This window comes from Tamandua tetradactyla, chromosome 2 (genome assembly GCF_023851605.1).
Source record: "Tamandua tetradactyla isolate mTamTet1 chromosome 2, mTamTet1.pri, whole genome shotgun sequence".
Taxonomy (NCBI): domain Eukaryota; kingdom Metazoa; phylum Chordata; class Mammalia; order Pilosa; family Myrmecophagidae; genus Tamandua; species Tamandua tetradactyla.
The window spans coordinates 103,000,522-103,020,578 of record NC_135328.1 but is presented as its reverse complement, the minus strand read 5'-3'; the positions used below and the strand labels follow the sequence as shown (position 1 = coordinate 103,020,578).

Sequence of the window (20,057 nt, the reverse complement as noted above, 5' to 3'; positions counted from 1 at the left end):
ACAAGGGAAGTGCAATAAGACTATGCATAGATTTCTCAGCAGAAACCATGGAGGCAAGAAGAGTGGAATGATATATTTAAATTACTAAAAGAGAAAAACTGCCAACCAAGAATTCTATATCCAGTAAAATTGTCCTTCAAAAATGAAGAAATTAAAACATTTTCAGGCAAAAAAATCACTGAGAGAATCTGTGACCAAGAGACTGGCTCTGCAAGAAATACTAAAGGGAGCACTAGAGGCAGACATGAAAAGACAGGAGAGAGAGGTGTGGAGAAGAGTGTAGAAATGAAGACTATCAGTAAAGGTAAAAAGAAGAACAATTAGACATGACATATAAAATCCAAAAGGCAAAATGGTAGAAAAAAGTACTACCCATACAGTAATAACACTAAATGTTGATGGATAAAACTCATCAATCAAAAGACATAGACTGGCAGAATGCATTAAAAAACAGGACCCATCTATATGCTGTCTACAGGAAACACATCTTAGACCCAAGGATAAGCATAGGTTGAAAGTGAAAGGTTGGAAAAAGATATTTCATGCAAATAATCAGAAAAGAGCAGGAGTAGCTATACTAATATCCAATAAATAAGGCTTCAAATGTAAAATGGTTAAAAGAGACAAAGAAGGACACTACTTATTAATAAAAGGAACAATTCAACAAAAATATGTAACAATCATAAATATTTATGCACTGAGCCAGAATGCTCCAAAATACATGAAGCAAACACTGAAAACACTGAAAAGAAAAATAGACATATCTACCATAATAGTTGGAGATTTAAATTCCCCACTCTTATTGATGGATGGAACATCTAGATAGAGGATCAAAAAAAAAAAAAACAGAAAATTTGAATAAGACAATAAATGAGCTAGACTTAACAGACATTTATAGAACATTACACCCCACAACAGCAGGATATGCCTTTTTATCAAGTGCTCATGGATCATTCTCAAGGATAGACCATATGCTGGTCACAGAGCAAGTCTCAAAAAATTTGAAAAGATTAAAATCATACAAAACACTTTCTCAGATCATAAAAGAATGAAGTTTGAAATCAATAATAGGCAGAGTGCCAGAAAATTCACAAATATGTGGAAGCTCAACAATACACTCTTAAACAACCAATGGGTCAAGGAAGAAATTACAAGAGAAATCAGTAAATATCTCAAGGCAAATGAAAATGAAAACACAACATATCAAAGTTTATGGGATGCAGCAAAGGCAGTGGTAAGAGGGAAATTTATTGCCCTAAATGCCTATATCAAAAAAGAAGGAAGGGCAAAAATCAAGGAATTAACTTTCTGCTTGGAAGAACTAGAGAAAGAACAGCAAACTAACCCCAAAGCAAGCAAAAGGAAAGAAATAATAAAGATTAGTGCAGAAATAAATGAAATTGAGAACATGAAAACAATTGAGACAATCAACAAAACCAGAAGTTAGTTCTATAAGAAAATCAATAAGATTGATGGACCCTTAGTGAGGTTGACAAAAAGAAGAGAGAGGATGCAAATAAAAAAAATCAGAAATGGAAGAGGACACATAACCACTGACCCCACAGAAATAAAGGAAGTAATGAGAAGATACTATGAACAGCTTCATGCTAATAAATTTGACAATGTAGATGAAATGGACAACTTTCTAAAAAGCATGAACTACCAACATTGACTCGAGAAGAAATAGACGACCTCAACAAACCAAGTAGAGAAATTGAATCAGTCATTAAGAAGCTCCCCAAAGGAAAATTCAACTTCCCCAAGTTGAATTCTTGATATTCTCACAAGCAGTGTGGACAACCAAAGCAATAGGCTGAGCCCTCAATCTTGGGGTTTGTTCATATGAAACTTAACCCCACAAAGGATAGGTCAGACCTACTTAAAATTAGGCCTAAGAGTCACCCCCAAGAGAACCTCTTTTGTTGCTCAGATGCAGCCTCTTTCTCCAGCAACACAACAAGCAAACTCACCACCCTCCCCCTGTCTACGTGGGACATGACTCCCAGGGGTGTGGACCATCCTGGCAACGTGGGACAGAAATCCTAGAGTGAACTGAGACTCAGCATCAAGGGATTGAGAAAAACACTAGAATGAGCTGAGACACAGCATCAAGGAATTGAGAAAATGTTCTCGACCAAAAGGAGGAAGAGCAAAATGAGACAAAATAAAGTGTCAATGGCTGAGAGATTCCAGACAGAGTCAAGAGGTTATCCTGGAGGTTATTCTTATGCATTAAATAGATATCACCTTGTTAGTCAAGATGTCATGGAGAGGCTGGAGGGAACTGCCTGCAAATGTAGAGCTGTGTTCCAGTAGCCATATTTATTGAAGATGATTGTATAATGTTATAGCTTTCACAATGTGACTGTGTGATTGTGAAAACCTTGTGTCTGATGCTCCTTTTATCTACCTTATCAACAGATGAGTAAAACATATGGAATAAAAATAAATAATAGGGGAACAAATGTTAAAATAAATTTAGATTGAAATGTTAGTGATTAATAAGAGGAAGAGGTAAGGGGTATGGTATGTATGAAATTTTTTCTGCTGTCTTTTTACTTCTTTTTCTGAATTGATGCAAACGTTCTAAGAAATGATCATGATGATGAATATGCAACTATGTGATGATATTGTGAATTACTGATTATATATATGTAGAATGGAATGATCATAAGTTAAAAATATTTGTATTTTTTGTTATTGTATTTTTTTAATCTAATTAATAAGGAAATTTAAAAAAAAGAAGCTCCCAAAAAGACAAGTCCAAGTAGCTTCACATGTGAATTCTACCAAACATTCCAGAAAGAATTAGTACAAATCCTGCTCAAACTCTTCAAAAAAAACTGAAGAGGAGGGATAGCTACCTAACTCATTCTCCAAAGCCAACATCACCCTCATACCAAAGCCAGACAAAGGTATTACAAAAATAGAAAACTACAACCAATCTCTCTAATGAATATAGATGCAAAAATCCTCAACAAGATTCTAGCAAATCAAATCCAGCAGCACATTAAAAGAATTACACACCATGACCAAGTAAGATTCATCCCAGCTATGCAAGGATGGTTCAAAATAAGAAAATCAATTAATGTAATACGCCATATCAACAAATCAAAGCAGAAAAACCACATGATCATCTCGACTGATACAGAAAAGGCATTTGACAAAATTCAACATCCTTTTCTGTTGACAACACTTCAAAGGATAGGAATATAAGGGAACTTCCTCAACATGATAAAAGGAATATATGAGAAACCCACAGCTAACATCATCCTCAATGGGTAAAAACTGAAAACATTTCCCCTAAGATCAGGAACAAGACAAGGATGTCCACTATCTCTACTTTTATTCAACATTGTGTTGGAAGTTCTAGCCAGAGCAATTAGACAAGAAAAAGAAATACAAGGCACAAAAATTGGAAAGGAAGAAGTAAAACTCTCAGTATTTGCAGATGATAAAATACTATAGGTCAAAACCCCCCCAAAAAATGCACAGCAAAACTGCTAGAGCTAATAAATGAGTACAGCAAAGTGGCAGGTTACAAGATCAACACTCAAAAATCTTTAGTGTTTCTATACACTAGTAATGAACAATTTGAGAGGGAAATCAAGAAAAAAAATTCCATTTACAATTGCAACCAAAAGAATAAAATATTTAGGAATAAATTTAACTAAAAATTCAAAAGACCCATACAAAGAAAAACTATAAGAAATTGTTAAAAGAAATCACAGAAGATTTCCTAAATAAATGGAAGGGCATACCGTGTTCAAGACTAAATATAGTTAAGATGTCAATCTACCTAAATTGAATTACAGATTCAATGCAATACAAATTAAAATCTAAAAAACTTACTTTTGAGAAATAGAAAAACCAATAACCAAATTTATCTGGAAGGGCAGGATGCCCTGAATAGCTAAAAGTATCCTGAGAATGAAAAATGAAGTCAGAGGTCTTATGCTACCTGACTTTAAGGCATATTATGAAGCAACAGTGGTCAAAACAGCATGGTCCTGGCATAAAGATAGATATACTGACCAATGGAATTGAATAGAATGTTCAGGTATAGACCCTCTCATCTATGGACTATTGATCTTTGATAAGGCAGTCAAACCAATTCACCTGGGATAGAACAGTCTTTTTAATAAATGGTGCCTAGAGAACTGGATATCCATATGCAAAAGAATGAAAGAGGATCCATATCTCACACCCTATACAAAATTAACTCAAAATGGATCAAAGACCTAAACATTTGATATGACCATAAAACTGTTAGAAGAAAATGTAGGGAAATATCTTATAAATCTTATAATAGGAGGCAGCTTCCTATACCTTACACCCAAAGCACAAGCATTGAAGAAATAAATAAATAAATGGGAACTCCTCATAATTAAACACTTTTGAGCATTAAAGAACTTCATCAGGAAAGTGAAAAGAGCCTACACAGTGGGAGACAATATTTGGAAATGATATATCAGATAAAGTTCTAGTATCCAGAATATATAAAGAGATTGTTCAACTTAACAACAAAAAGATGGACAACCTAATTAGAAAATGGGCAAAAGACTTGAACAGACAATTCTCAGAAGAGGAAATACACATGGCCAAAAGGTACATGAAAAGATGCTCAACTTCCCTGGCTATTAGGGAAATGCAAATCAAAACCACAATGAGATATCATCTCACACTCACCAAAATGGCCGTGATCAATAAAACAGAAAACAACAAGTGCTGAAGAAGATGTGGAGAAAGTGGCATACTTATCCACTGCTGGTGGGAATGTCAAATGGTACAACCGCTGTGGAAGGCAGTTTGACGGGTCCTCAGGAAGCTAAGTATAGAGTTGCATATGACCCTGCAATACCATTGCTAAGTATCTACTCAGATGACATCAGGGCAAGGCCACAAATGGGCATTTGCACACCAATGTTTATAGCAGTATTATTTACAATTGCCAAGAGATGGAAACAGCCCAAATGTCCATTAACAGATGAGTGGCTAAACAAGCTGTGATATATACATACAATGAAATATTATGCAGCTGTAAGACAGAATAAAGTTATGAAGTATGTAACAATATGCATGGACCTTGAAGATATTATGCAGAGTGAGATTAGCCAGAAACAAAAAAACAAATACTGTATGGTCTCACTGATATGAACTGACACTAGTGAATAAATTTGGAGAATGTAACTGGTAACAGAGACCATCAGGAGATAGATAAAGGGTAAGATATTGGGTAATTGCAGCTGAAGGGATACAGATTGTGCGACAGGACTGATTGTAAAAACTCAGAAATGGATAGTACAATACTACTTAACTGTAATACAATTATGTTAGAACACCGAATGAAGCAGAATGTGAGAATGATAGAGGGAGGAAGGCTGGGGGCACAGATGAAATCAGAAAGAAAGATAGACAATAAAGATTGAGATGGTATAATATAGGAATGCCTAGAGTAAATGTACATATTTAAAAATTTTTGCATGAGGAAAAACAAAGGAATGTCACTACTGCAGGGTGTCGAAAATAGATGGTAATTAATATTTTAAAATTTTAACTTACGTGTGAGACTGAAGCAAAAAAATGTTTATTTGGTACAAAATTTATATTTTGACGTGCAGTTCCTAATATAACTTATGTGGACAGCTTAATTGAACACCATAAGTACATGGAACCTTGAGTAGGGCATGAGATTTTGTGGGTTTGTCCAGAGTAATGCCCCAATAAATCCCAGAGTGATTTGAACAGTGAGTAAAAAAGTATTTATTTGCAAAGTCCCCTTGGGGGAATGGTGAGAAAGGGGAAAAATTCAACTTCCCCAAATGGAGAATTCTTGATATTCTCACAAGCAGTAGGGACAACCAAAGTAATAGGCTGAATCCTCAGTCTTGGGGCTTGTTCATATGAAATTCAGCCCCAGAAAGGATAGGTCAGGCCTACTTAAAATTAGGTCTAAGTGTCACCCCTAAGAGAACCTCTTTTGTTGTTCAGATGTGGCGTCTCTCTCCAGCAACACAACAAACTTACCACACTCTTCCTGTCTACGTGGGACATGAATCCCAGGGGCATGGACTTTCCTGACAACGTGGGACAGAAATCTTAGAATGAGCTGAGACCAAGGGATTGAGAAAAACTTCTCGACCAAAAGGGGGAAGAGTGAAATGAGACAAAATAAAGTGTCAGTGGCTGAGAGATTCCAGACAGAGTCGAAAGGTTATCCTGGAGGTTATTCTTACACAATAAATAGATATCACCTAGTTAGTCAAGATATAATGGAGAGGCTGGAGGGAACTGCCTGAAAATGTAGAGCTGTGTTCCAGTAGCCATGTTTCTTGAAGATGATTGTATAATGATATAGCTTTCACAATGTGACTGTGTGATTGTGAAAACCTTGTGTCTGATGCCCCTTTTATCTACCTTATCAACAGATGAGTAAGACATATGAAATAAAAATAAATAATGGAGGGTAAAAAAAGACTAGCCATGGCAAATAACAAAATTGACTCAAGCCAATTTGTCACCAAAATCACTATCCACAATAGAATGTCCTAAGAATAAATCAATTAGTACAAGTTTCTTCTAAAATACTGCGTATTAAGATATTATGCCAAAACTAAACATCAACAGGCAAGGGCATGGGGGAAGAAGGGTATGGATGCTTTGTGGAAGAAAAGGATGTGTCTTCATATAGATTACAGTGGCAAAGGCATAGCTATATACCTAGGTTGGATTGTATGATGTGTGAATATAACTGTTTAAAAATGAACAGAGAGAAACAAGAGCTAGAGAAGATGCAAAGAAAGACATGTATTTATTCACTGTTGGTAGAGAAACAGAGGAGCAGCCCCTTGAAGGGTGGTGTGGAGGCTAGGGGTGGGGATGCCATAAGATCCTGAAACCTCATTGCCCAGTATATACCTGGAGCAACTGAGTGTGGGGTCAGAAATGGACGTTTGTGTTTATGGCAGCAGTGTTCCTGATTCACAATGGTCAGAGGTGGCCTAAGAGTAGAAACGACTGAGGAATGGAAGGGGGAACTATGGTGTATAAATACAAAGGACTACTGAGTGGCTACAAGAAGAATGAAGTTGTGAGGCATGCAACTAGGTGAATGAAATTTAAGGATTGTATGTTGAATGAAATATCAGAAACAAAAAGACAATTATTATCATGCTTTACTCATATAGACTAAATATAATATAAAAATTTGGTGAACTGAAGTGGAGAGCATGGGTTATCAGGTTGGGACCTATTGTAAAGGGTCATAGATTGCAAGCTCTTAGAGTAGTCACATATATTCATGAGTTGTTAAGAATCATTTCTAAATTCTGAGATTCTGAGCTGTTTGTATGTAACCTGGTCGTTCCCAGAAACTTCAGATATTTATGTGACACCTGAGACTCAGTGTGAGAGCTCTGAAGCTATGAAAGTCAGCAGTACCCCATACAGGAACTGTTTCAAAAGTTGAAAAAAGGATTTATACAGGGTTAAGGATGATATCATTCATATTTAAAACTTCAACTTCTAAGTGAGACCAAAATATAAAATAATTTATATTTTGCATTATTTGCAAAATATAAATGCAAAATTTATATTTTGGGTAGCACATTACATAATTTAACTTGTATGGCCAGTTTAATTGAACACTATAAGTGTATGGAATCTTGAATAGGGCATGAGATTTTGTTGGTTTGTCCAAGTTAGTGTAATGCCCCAATAAATCCCAGAGTAATTTAGGCAGTGAATAAAGAAGTATTTGAAAAGTCCCCTTGGAGGCCTGGCAAGGAAGGGGGAAATATTCAACTTCCCTATTTGGAGAATTTCTGATATTCTCACAAGCAATGGGGACAATCAAATCAATAGACTGAGCCCTCAGTCTTGGGGTTCACCCCTATGAACCTTATTCCTGAAAAGGAGAGGCTACGCCTATTTAAAATTATGTCTAACAGTCACCCAGAGAAACTCTTTTGTTGCTCAGATGTGGCCTCTCTCTCTAAGCCAATTCAGCAGGTGAACTCATTGCCCTCCCCACTATGTGTGACATGACTCCCAGGGTTGTAAATATTCCTGGCAATGTGGGACAGAAATCCCGGGATGAGCCAGGACCTGGCATCAAGGAATTAAGAAAGCTTTCTTGACCAAGAGGGAGAAGAGAGAAATGAACAAAATGAAGATTTAGAGGCTGAGAGATTTCAAGCAGAAACAAGAGGCTATTCTTATGCATTATATAGATATATATCTTTTTAGTTTATGGTGTGGCTGGATGGAAATACCTGAAACTGTTGAGTTGTGTTCCAGTTGCCTTGATTCTTGAAGATGATTGTAAAAAGATATAACTTGTATAAATGTGACTGCGTGATTGTGAAAACCTTGGGTCTGACACTCCTTTTATTCAGGGTATGGAGAGATGAGTAAAAAAATATGGATACAAAATAAATGCATAATAGTGAGGATAAGAGGTAAAATAAATTGGGTAGATTGAAATACTAGTAGTCAATGAGAGGAAGGGGTAAAAGGTATGGGATGTATGAGTTTTTTCTTTTTTCTTTTTATTTCTTTTTCTGGAGTGATGCAAATATTCTAAACATGATCATGGTGATGAATACACAACTACGTGATGATATTGTGAGCCACTGAGTGTACACCATGTATGGACTGTATATGTGTGTGAAGATTTGTGAATAAAAATATTTTTTTTAAAAAATGAAATTACAGAAGTCAGAAAGGAGAGGACATCACCATGTTACAGGAGGCAGAAATGCAAGCCAAGAAACCCCAAGAATTGCTGGCACCCAGCACTAGAACGCTACTGACCCTGGAGAAAGCATGGTCTTGTCATCACTTGATTTGGACTTCTGACCTCTGAATTCATGAGTCAATAAATGCTTGCTGTTTAAGCCAAAAAAAAAAAAAAAAAATTGTAAACATCCATTTATATTTAAATCCTTCACTTTAACATATTTCTTTCCCTTTCTCAATGCTTAAAATATCCAAATAAAAATAGAAAAATAAAATAAATTTTAAAAAAGGGCTACGTATTGCACTTTGTGTAAACACCAAAGACTTTGTTTACATGAAACCAGAAAGGCAAAACGGACAGGAAGAAAGTAGATATGATGGTAACAGACCTAGCTAAATCTTATGAGGTCAGGAAAAAGAGATCTAGAGAGAAAGAAAGTCTTAAGAGAGGAAAAAAGATCATTACATTAATCATTTCATGCTGAAATAATGAGATCTTAAATACAAAGAAAAACATATAAACTCAGTTGTCCCAATTAAAGGTGATTTTAAATATAAGACAAAAGGGGGAGTCAGACATTGGCTTAAGTATGCCTGAATAGCAAGACCAAAAGATGTCTTTGGGTCAAATATATTGTGAGCTTGAAAAATGGAAGAACATTGATTGAAATATATTGATTTTTAAAGGAGAGAAAAATTAAGAAACTATGAAACTACAGAGTTCTTTTTAGTGGGATGGGAGGTGGGAATATTAAAAAAAAATACTAATACATGACTTATTCCAACACATAATTATGCGCCCCACATAGATTCTTTGGGTGATATTACTGGGACAAGGGAAAGAATTTATGTATATGACTCCATGACCAGTTTCTGGAATCATTTTGGCCATGGTTATTAAATATTTTACATGAAGATTACAATCAGAGATTTCTAATTTTCTTACTTTCTGAAGACTATCAGAGATAAAAGAGGTCAAACCATGTATCTCACAAAATCAATTCCTGGATGAAGGTGAGAAACTCTGAAAACAGCATAGAATATATGCTATAAGAAAGAAACGGAGAACATATATAGTATATACTTTTTAAAGCTAAAATATATTAAGATTCATCTCTATGCAAGTACTATCCAACTATTGTACTATCATTACATTTCATGCACATAGCAATATAATAAGATTGTTGCTACTAGCACTATTTTACTGGTAAGAAATCTGGGGCTTAGAAAACTGACTTGCTTGTCTACAAAGCAAGAAAGGGCTAAGACCAGAACTCAAACTCCAAGGCATGAGTTGGAACTACAAAACTCATGTCTTAAACAAAATAATTCATGATTTCTCTAAGATGGGCCATTGTCTGCAATGTGGAAATGAACAAGCTAAGGGTACACAACAAAGATTTATCTGTGCCTGAGGGAACTGACTGTTAAAATTGGTGAATTCTAGTTCAACTCCCTCATTCTAACAAAGAAACCTTGGATACACAAATGCCAAATAACTCACAACAGACCATAAAACCAGTATTTGTCCAAGCAAGATTTAATCCTGGTCTCTTATTTCCATGACCAGTGCTGTTGTCAATATCATACTGCCTCAATTGCCATCCATTTCAAAGGTTCACCCAAAAAAGGTGCAAAGCCTCTTCTTTAAAATCAATAATGAAGAATGCAAACAACTCATTTCATAGCTGAGGATGCAAACAACTCACTATGAAATGAGTCTGAAATAGAACATAAACCTAGATCCAAAATTAGGTGCCTATCATCAACTTCAATCCTGACATGAACGAAGGCTGGTGAAGAGTAAGTACATGGATGTCACAAGTTTCCCACGCTTCATTCATTAGGCCAAGCCCTATTGATCTCAGCACCTCTCACAGGACTTCTTTCAGAGCTTTAGACATACAGGTGTTCAGTGGATGTTCAGTGGATCCAGATTTCATCAATGATTTATGATGGAAAAATTCCAAATAAAAAGACTCAGGAGAGGTCCAAATACGTCTCCATCTCTAGAGGAAATTATACTGTGAAGAGAAGCAATCTCACCTTTTCCCTCAAAAGTGGAGTAGGGTACAAGAATGGGGGCATAATAATCGAGCCATATTCTAGGAATAGCTCCATCTAGTAATTCAATGTAATTTGATAAATTCCACCCAAGAAATACAGGTCAAAGATCTATTTGAATACACACAACAGAGAGACGGTATGTTCATTGGGAGTTTCAGATATTTGCTTTTTGTGACATTTCTTTTTCCTGGAAACAGGCAGAAGCTTTATCAATGTAAATAAACATATGTTTCACTGCCTCAGTTTCCTTGGATTAATATCAATTTCTTGAAGACCATAGCTATGAAGAACAGAATTCCTAAGAAATAAGAATTAAAACTGTGAATAAGAAAGAAGGACTTTTGTTCTTCTTTTGGGTCCCTAAGACTATTGTGTTTATCCATTGGAACTAGAGCACATACCTAAATCAAGGCTAATGGGTTGGCAGTTGCTCTCATAGAAAGAGCCTAAGTGTGTGAGTTTTAGCTCTGCCACAACATTTGCCATGCTAATATGTTGGAAAATGTATTTTAGCTCTCTGGGCCTTAGTGAAAGGAAGATAATACTCATCATACAGGGTTGCTGTAAGAACTAAATGTGGTAATAAATGCATACACTGTACCTAATATATGTATGTCTGGCATATGATAAAGGTTGCAATAGTCTACAAGGGCTGTTCAAATGCTAAACACATACTTATACACAAAAAATTTTGCATCTTTCATTTAAAATTCTAGGAACAAAGACATACCTACTCTGACCTTTATCTTACTACTTAGACCTTAGCAAGTAGTAAAATTGCCATAATAGTCAGTCTAAGATGAGATCAAGGAGCAGGTCACAAAAATGTAAAGACTAGGAATGAAATACTCTCTTAACTTCTCTGTCTTTTCATAAGGTTTGCTCCCTTCCCCCCATGCCCATTTATGATGCCAAGCAATTAGAAGCAGCCAAATTCAAACTTGTGGTGTATTCTGAGCTAATGGTCAGCTTTGCCATCTCATTCTTGCTTATTAGCCATTGGAGGAGCAATTGCAAGACAGGCTTAGGACGACCAATAAACAAGGATCAGCAGTCATTTTGGGTAATAGCCTTTCAGTGCACAGAAGCTATAAAATCTGATTCACACAAACACAGAGACAGGAGTCAGTGAAGTCTGGGGCTAGAGATGGGTACGATTTCCCTCAACTAGTTTCTGAAATCATTTTCTTGGCTGTCCTCTGGCAACCAGAGGACAGATTCTCATGACCATGGGGCAAAAGGAAAAAAGAGGAGTGGAGTGGGGAGCACTTAGTGAGAGACTGACAATCTGCCAAGTCTACTAAAGTGAGGACCTTGTCTCTGCTAATATATTTGGTATACTGAATATAAGTGATTTTGTTTTCAGCTAAAGTAGTCAATTTTATCCTGATTAAATGCCAGAGATTTCAGACTGTAATTGTAACTATTACTTCCTGCAGGGAAAGACAATGCTCAAATATTAAGGTCTAAACCTAGTCCTGTAACAGCCTGGTAGAAGACACGAAAGAAAGCTGAAGTTGATGAAGAGACACCACTCTAAAGGAGCAGGAAATAAGTGCAGACAGTCATTATTTAATTCCACAATCCTCTTCCTTACCCTTTCCTGAGATGGAATCACTTTGGTTATTGGGAGAAGGCATATACACTTCTAGAAAGTACAAACACACTTTAGTAGACCAAGTTCCCTAATCTGATATATTATACAGTTCAGAAGGCTGAAGATAGGACTAAAATTCTGATGAGAGTCTCAAAGCCTATTCAACCTAATGTATTCAAATACTCAAGTATTCCTCAAGAAACTAGTTCATAGCTCACACTCAGCTAGAAAAACCTTCACCTCTGGCTCTGAACAGTTCCACATTCTGTGTCATGAACACTCACTGCGAATGTTTGTGTACATATGCATAGATGTATGTGTATGAGAGAGAGACAGACAGACAGACAGACAGACAGACAGAGAAAGAGAAATTTTAAGACTTAAGGAAATATTTCAGAATCCTGAATTTCTTTTCACAGCTTCTGCAGTTTTATCAAGCATCTCTTTACAGTAAGTTAGTGTCAAACAACAAATTGTTTCTGTTGTCTGTACTTGGTAAAACTGTTTGTTTACCCTGATACACAATTGTCATCAGTAGCCTGATGGCTAGAAATGAGATAAGTGTTCATTTTTTCAGCCTGGCAATTTTGAGAGCATATTTTAATGGATCCCATGGACAAAGCCACCGGTTTTCCTCTTCATTCTGTGTCACTTGAATTCCACCACTGTCTCCAAACCTCTTCCCATATCCCACAAATCCTGAAGGACTTCTAGCATGGAGAGATCTAAGCAGCGCTCCTAAAACCTTAATGTACATCAAAATGACCTGGTGAACTTGAGAAAACACAGATTTCCTGGTTCACCACAAAGATTTTAACTCAGCACGTGTAGAATGCAATCTTTCTACCAAGTTGCCAGGTGATAGTGATTGTACTAGTATTGGCTTTCTAATAAGCCTTGAAGTGATGCTGATGATGCTAGTCTTTGAACCATAATTTTAAAATATTTTAATACATAGTGCCTCCATTTTACTCTTGAGAAATCAACATGTGAAAATTACATTTAGGTAGTAAAACTGAGATTACAAATACAAGATAAATATCAATTAATACCATAATTCTGGTTTACTGGAAAACTTAAGTGTGATAATCATGTTTAGCACCTGGGTTAAGTATGGAGAAAATGGGCAAGGTGTCATAGAAGTATGCAAACATTTAACAGTTCAAATAATCCTTAGCCTTTCCGAGAAATTACACATAGGATTGGTAGTAAATATTTCTGGATATTTCAAATCCAGTGATTTCAGTCATTACTGACCATCATGTATTCAGTTCATGCATTCAAAGTAATTACAGTTATTTTTGATTACTGAAAACTGGATTCAAATAAATTATAGTTCAGTGAGCTAAGGATACTACAAATCCCTTACATTTAAAAAGAAAGCTTAAATCTTGAAAGTTTAAGGTAAATGAATATCTGTTATTCATAATTACCTTAGGTATAATTGAGACTGCACTACTATACTTACTTAGGTGTACTGCTATGCATAATTAATTCAGGTTACCATATTATATGCATACTAGTCATCAGCAGCACAAATTTTTATGCTTCAAAAGAATTATTGATGGGTGAGCAATGGTGGCTCAGCAGGGAAAGTTTTCGCCTGCCATGCCAGACACCCGGCCTCGATTCCCAGTTACCTGTCCATGCAAAAAAAAAAAAAAAAAGGAATTATTGATCCAGATGAGCTAAATTGAAGGAAGATTGGCTTCTCTTCTTATCTTTCAAGTTACTGATATAAATTTACCAAGGAGATAATTATATATTTTGTCTAACATCAAATAATCTGCAAAATTTTCCTAAGATAGATGCATTTCTTGATCAAGTTGCAAAAATAGAGGCTTTCTAACTGAAAGCATTTATATTCCTAGCTCCCTAAGCTAAATCTAAATCTAAAGCATTTTTAATGAACAGTAAAAAACAAAGATCATTAAAAAAATCATTAAAAAACAAAGCAAAAAAATGTTTATTTGGTACAAAATTTATATTTTGACTAGTGCATTTCCTAATATAACTTATGTAGACAGCTTAGTTGAACATCATAAGTACATAGAACCTTGAGTAGGACATGAGATTTTGTTGGTTTGTCCACAGTGATGCCCCAATAAATCCCAGAGTGATTTGAACAGTGAATAAAACATATTTGCAAAGTTCCGTTTGGGGAATGGTGAGAATGGGGGAAAATTCAACTTCCCCATTGTCCTTGTCTCTGTGGGACATGACTTCCAGGGGTGTGGACCTTCTTGGCAATGTGGGAAAGAAATCCTGGAATGAGCTGGGACTCAGCATCAAGGGATTGAGAAAAACTTCTCGACCAAAAGGGGGAAGAGTGAAATGAGACAAATTAAATGTCAATGGCTGAGAGATTCCAAGAAGAGTCAAGAGGTTATCCTGGAGGTTATTCTTACACATTAAGTAGAGATCACCTTGTTATTCAAGATGTAATGGAGAGGCTGGAGGGAACTGCCTGGAAATGTAGAGCTGTGTTCCAGTAGCCATGTTTCTTGATGATGATTGTATAATGATATAGTTTTCACAATGTGACTGTGTGATTGTGAAAGCCTTGTGTCTGATGCTGCTTTTATCTACCTTGTCAACAGACGAGTGGAACATATGGAATAAAAATAAATAATAGGGGGAACAAATGTTAAAATAAATTTAGTTTGAAATGCTGGTGATCAGTAAAGGGAAGGGGTAAGGGGTATGGTATGTATAAAGTTTTTTTTCTGTTTTCATTTTATTTCTTTTTCTGAATAGATGCAAATGTTCCAAGAAATGATCATGGTGATGAATATGCAACTATGTGATGATATTGTGAATTACTGATTATATATGTAGAACAGAAAGATCAAAATAGGAATGTTTGCATTTGTTTGGTGTTTTCTGGTATTTAAAAAAACAAAATAAAAAATTACTAAAAAAAAAACAAGAAAGATCAAATACTGATATGTCAGCTTTTGAATAGCCCACTTACTTATTTAAAGTATTTTCTGTCACAACAATTCCTCAATTCAAAAGTTGTTTATTTACTTCCCAAAAAGTATGATGGTCTTCATTTAAACCATTCAGTTTACATGACAACACTGTGGGATTCTTTGGCTACCATAATTGCGTTAGTTGACTGTGGAATTTTTCAGTCTCCTTTATATCTTGAGCTTGGTTTGTTCTATACACGAAACAAACTAAATCATCTGTAATTTTAATATACAGACTTCCTTCATAATACCTATATTTGAGAACCTTATGTGACTTCATAAGCTCCATGAGGTAGAGCTTGTAGGTCACACAGCTGAATTCCTTCCAGGTTTGGTATTGTGGCATTACGGGCTCTGGGTGTAAAGAGAAGGGGTATGAGAGGCAAGACCATGGGCCTTTGCCCACCTATCTATCCACCTCCTGTTGTTACAGGATTCAGGAGCCCCAGTCTAGATGAATTAATTTTTAAGATTATTTCATCATGATAAATTTGCCTTGTTATCATTACAGAATGGTGTTCTGTATTCTTGATAATATCTTTTGCTCTGAAAGCTACTTTATCCAAAATTAATATAGCCACCCCAACTTTCTGTTGATTAGTTTAACAGGGTACATTCTTTTTGCATCCTTTCACCTTTAGTCTATTTGTCTTTATACTTAAAGTAGGCTTCTTTAAGGTAGCAGATAAGTAGGATGCTGCTTCATTATCCAATCTGACCATGTCTAAATTTTAGTAGTTTTTTTTTTTAGGCCATTTACATTTAATGTGAATATCTATGTGATTGGGTTAAACCTATTGTCTTGCAATTTAATTTGAATTTTTGCCCCATCTATTCTTTTCCTTGTTTCTTCTTTCTCAGCTTTTTGTTGGGGGGGAGGATTAATTGACTTTTTCCACTAATTCCATGTTAACATATTTTATGGCTAATTAGCTGTAAATCTTTGTGATGTCATTTTAGCAGTTGGCTTAGGACTAAGTGCACACATTTTAATTAGCCATAGTCTACCTTCAAGTGATATTATACCATTTCATGAATAGTGTAAGAACCTTACAACAATATGTTTCCATTTCTTCCTTCTATACTTGGTACTACATGTTTTCAACTTCTTTTATCTTTACTTCTGTACTGCCTAACTGCTGTTAACCCCAGGGAACATATTTTTTATCTCAACCATTGTAGTTTTCACCTGTTAACTTTTGATTTTGTCTTTTTAATATTTTCCATGAACTTACTTAATCTTTCCTCTGCTTATTGAATATGTATTAAGTGGTTATAATAACTGTTTTAATGTCTTGTCTTCTATATCATTTATCAATCAATCTTATTTACTTGATTTTTCTAATTATGAGTATTTTCATGCTTCTTTGTATTCATGGTTATTTTTGATTAGATAATAGACACTGTGAATTTTGTTTTATTGGTTTCTAGATATTTTTATATTCCTGTAAGTATTCTTGAACTTTGTTCTCATATACATTTAAGAAATGATTTGATCTTTTCATCTTGCTTTTAAGCTTTGTTAGGTGGAATCAGAGCAACATTTAGCCGAGGGCCAATTTTTCCCGACTGCCAAAGCAAAAACTCTTCTGAGTACTCTCCATAATGTCCCATCAGTTATGAGATTTTCCTCTCTGGCCAATGATAACAGGAAGTATTCCCAGTCCTGTGTGGGAGCTAGGGATTATTCCCTGTAATAATTTAAGGTGGTTCTTTCACCAACCATGTGCTAAAGAGTCAATAGGAACCCTCTACAGATCTGCAAAGCTCTTTCTCTGCTCAATTCCCTCTTCTCCAGTACTATTCCCTGTGAATTCTACCTGCCTTGGTCTCCATGTATTCTCAGTTCCATCTCCTAAACTCAGGTAGATCACTGAAATCCAATTGCATTCTCCCTCCCTGCACTGTGGCTTGGTAACTCTCCAACCAGTAAACTTGGGACAACTGTAGGATTCTCCTCATTTATTTCCATCTTAAAGAGATCACTATCCTTTGTTGTCTGAGACACAATGTCTCAAAAACTGTTGTTTCATATGTTTTGTCCATTTATTAATTTCAGGTGGGAGAGTAAATTCAGTTAATTGTTACTCCATCTTCACCAGATAAGACATTTATTGATGCTCAGTGTTCCAGAAGTCTATAAGTTGAATTTTTTTTTCCAGTCACAGGGGGAAAAACACAAGTCCAAGGCTCTGACTGCTCCCCATCTTTCCTCTTAGGCTTTGCATCTGACCACCTCGAGATGTGTGGAATTACCAATTTTAAGGAATGGTTCTGTCAATTAACTGTGCATCTGTCAAATAGAAATAATATTTATAAATATTTTAATGACATGTAGAAATGTGTGATGAACATTTTGCAAAAATTTTATACAAATTGGATATATAATTTATAAAATGTCTGAAATAAATGCCTTTTGCAAAGAAAACAAGGCTGAATGGAAATATGTTCAAAGGTTATCTGCCATATCTAGATGGTGAGATTGTAAGGAGCTATTTACTTCTTGAAACTCTTTCATTGTTATACAAATTATTATAATAAATACATTATCTTTTTTGTGTGGGAGGCAGGGCATGGTCCAGGAATCAAACCCGGGTCTCCCTGCATGGAAAGCAGGCATTCTACCACTGAACCACTTGTGCACCCTATAATAGATGCATTATTTTAAACAAGTCAAAGTTCTATTTTTTTTTTATTTTTAAGAATAAGATTTACAGAGACAAAAAGTGAGAGATAACTTAGAGGAAAAGCAGAGAAATTCAGAGGTTACTGCCTACTTATCTTTCCTAGGATCTCACAGATATTCTTTTATGCTTGACCCCTGAAGTTATAAAACACAGTCCTGTGTCCCTATAAAGAAAGTCTGGATTATAAAACATCATGGAAAAACAGGAATAGAATAGCTACAATTTAGGGAAGCAAACATTTTAATCCCATAATGTTACGAAAAAGGAGCCAACCCTCATTAAATGTTGAGTACTTCTTCAATAGTGGCTAACATGTTCTACCTTGTAATTGAAGTTAGAACCATGACTCTGGAACATTCCGGAACTTTAAAGAGAAGTAATGAGAGAAGGTTTTAGTTAATTAATTCTACTTTCTCTTGGTTGCCAAATTAAGGAATCTCGGTTTGATTCTTTTATTCTTAGGTCAGGTTTCTTCCATGATCCTCATTTTACAGGATAGGGATTAGACCATATAGGTCATTCATTAATTCACTCATTCAACAAGAATATATTTAGTATCTCTGGAGATAAAGCACTAGGAGGGAATTTGTGGCCCAGTTGAAGGAGCACTGTCTTAAGTAGAATCAAACAAACCTGAGCTAAGGTTTGTTTTATTTTAGAAGGCATGACTATGGGAAAGTTGTTTAACATCTCTGAGCATGAGTTTTCATTTCAATAAACTGTGAAAGCATGTTCATAAGAATGTTGGGTTAGTTAAATGATTTAAATATGCATGACAGTGCCTGACATATAGAAGGCACTCAAATCTATATGAATCTAATGAAATCTAGGGAGCTATAAAGGAAATAAGATATTTTTCTTTCATTCTAGGAAGTCAAAGTCTAGCTAGAAGGCATGATATTCACAAATAAGGCAAGAATTTCACAGATGCCCACAAGATATTCATAAATAAACAGGTTAAATGTTGGTGTGAAATGGAATATAATTAAGTTCCCTGATATTTAATGTCAAGGATAGGCACTAAGAGAAACAACATTTCCTAAGGAGCTGAAATGGTCAGAGCAAATCACATGGAAGAGTTAGGCCTTGAACTGTGTCTCTAAAAGAGAAGATGAGGGTGGGCCACGGTAGTTCAGCAGGCAAGAATGCTCGCCTGCTATGCCAGAGGACCTGGGTTCGATTCTCGGTGCCTGCCCATGTTAAAAAAAAAAGATGAGATTTTTAGAGTGGAAGCACAGCCACTGGGATGAGGAGGACACCTATAACAATAAGAGATGTAACCTTACTTTTTCCTGCTAAGCAATTTAAACATCAGAAGTTTAAAAATATCTATGATCCTCTGAGAAAACCCAGAGATGGCTGCATCAATACCTCAATTTTAAGCAACCTAAGCGGATGTTGGGAATTGAATCATGCCCCGCAAAGACATGGTCAAATCCTAAATCCAGCCCTGTGGGTTTGAACAGATTTATACACGGGACCTTTAAAGGAGTTATTATTTAAGGCATGGACTCATTTGTAAATAAGATCTTCAAAGATCTTATTGAGATGAGGCCAAACTGAATCAGGGGGAACCTTAATCCATGTGACTGGAATCCTTAAAAGCAAAAGAAATTTGGACACACACACAGTTAATAGAAACCAGAAATTGGAGGAGCAGACATAAGGAGAGATAGTTTGCCATGTGATGGAGAGTTGCCTGAACATGACAGGCTCTCAGAGAAAACAAGCTCTGTGGATACCTTCAAGTTGCTCTTTTGGCCTCTGTGTCAGTTTGAAACTTCTGTGTAAAGACCATGTTCTTTAGTCCTCATTCAACATTGTTGAGTGAGTTTTTTTTATTAAGTTGTTTGCATGGAGATGTGACCCACCCAGTTGTGGGTGGGGACTTTGGTTAGATGGTTTCCGTGGAGATGTGTTTTCACCCATTAAAGGTGGAGTTGCTTACTGGAGTCCTTTAAAAGGGAATCATTTTTGAAAAAAGCTTCAGAG

General features: G+C 35.7%; 1 protein-coding gene and 1 pseudogene across 1 annotated transcript in view; both read right to left on the bottom strand.

The window, feature by feature from the left end:
- TMC1 (transmembrane channel like 1) overlaps positions 1-20,057 on the bottom strand; it is a 469,408-nt gene that overhangs the window by 137,988 nt on the left and 311,363 nt on the right. The gene's annotated exons all lie outside the window — the stretch shown is intronic.
- Positions 15,456-15,724, bottom strand: LOC143675110 (signal recognition particle 9 kDa protein pseudogene; annotated as a pseudogene).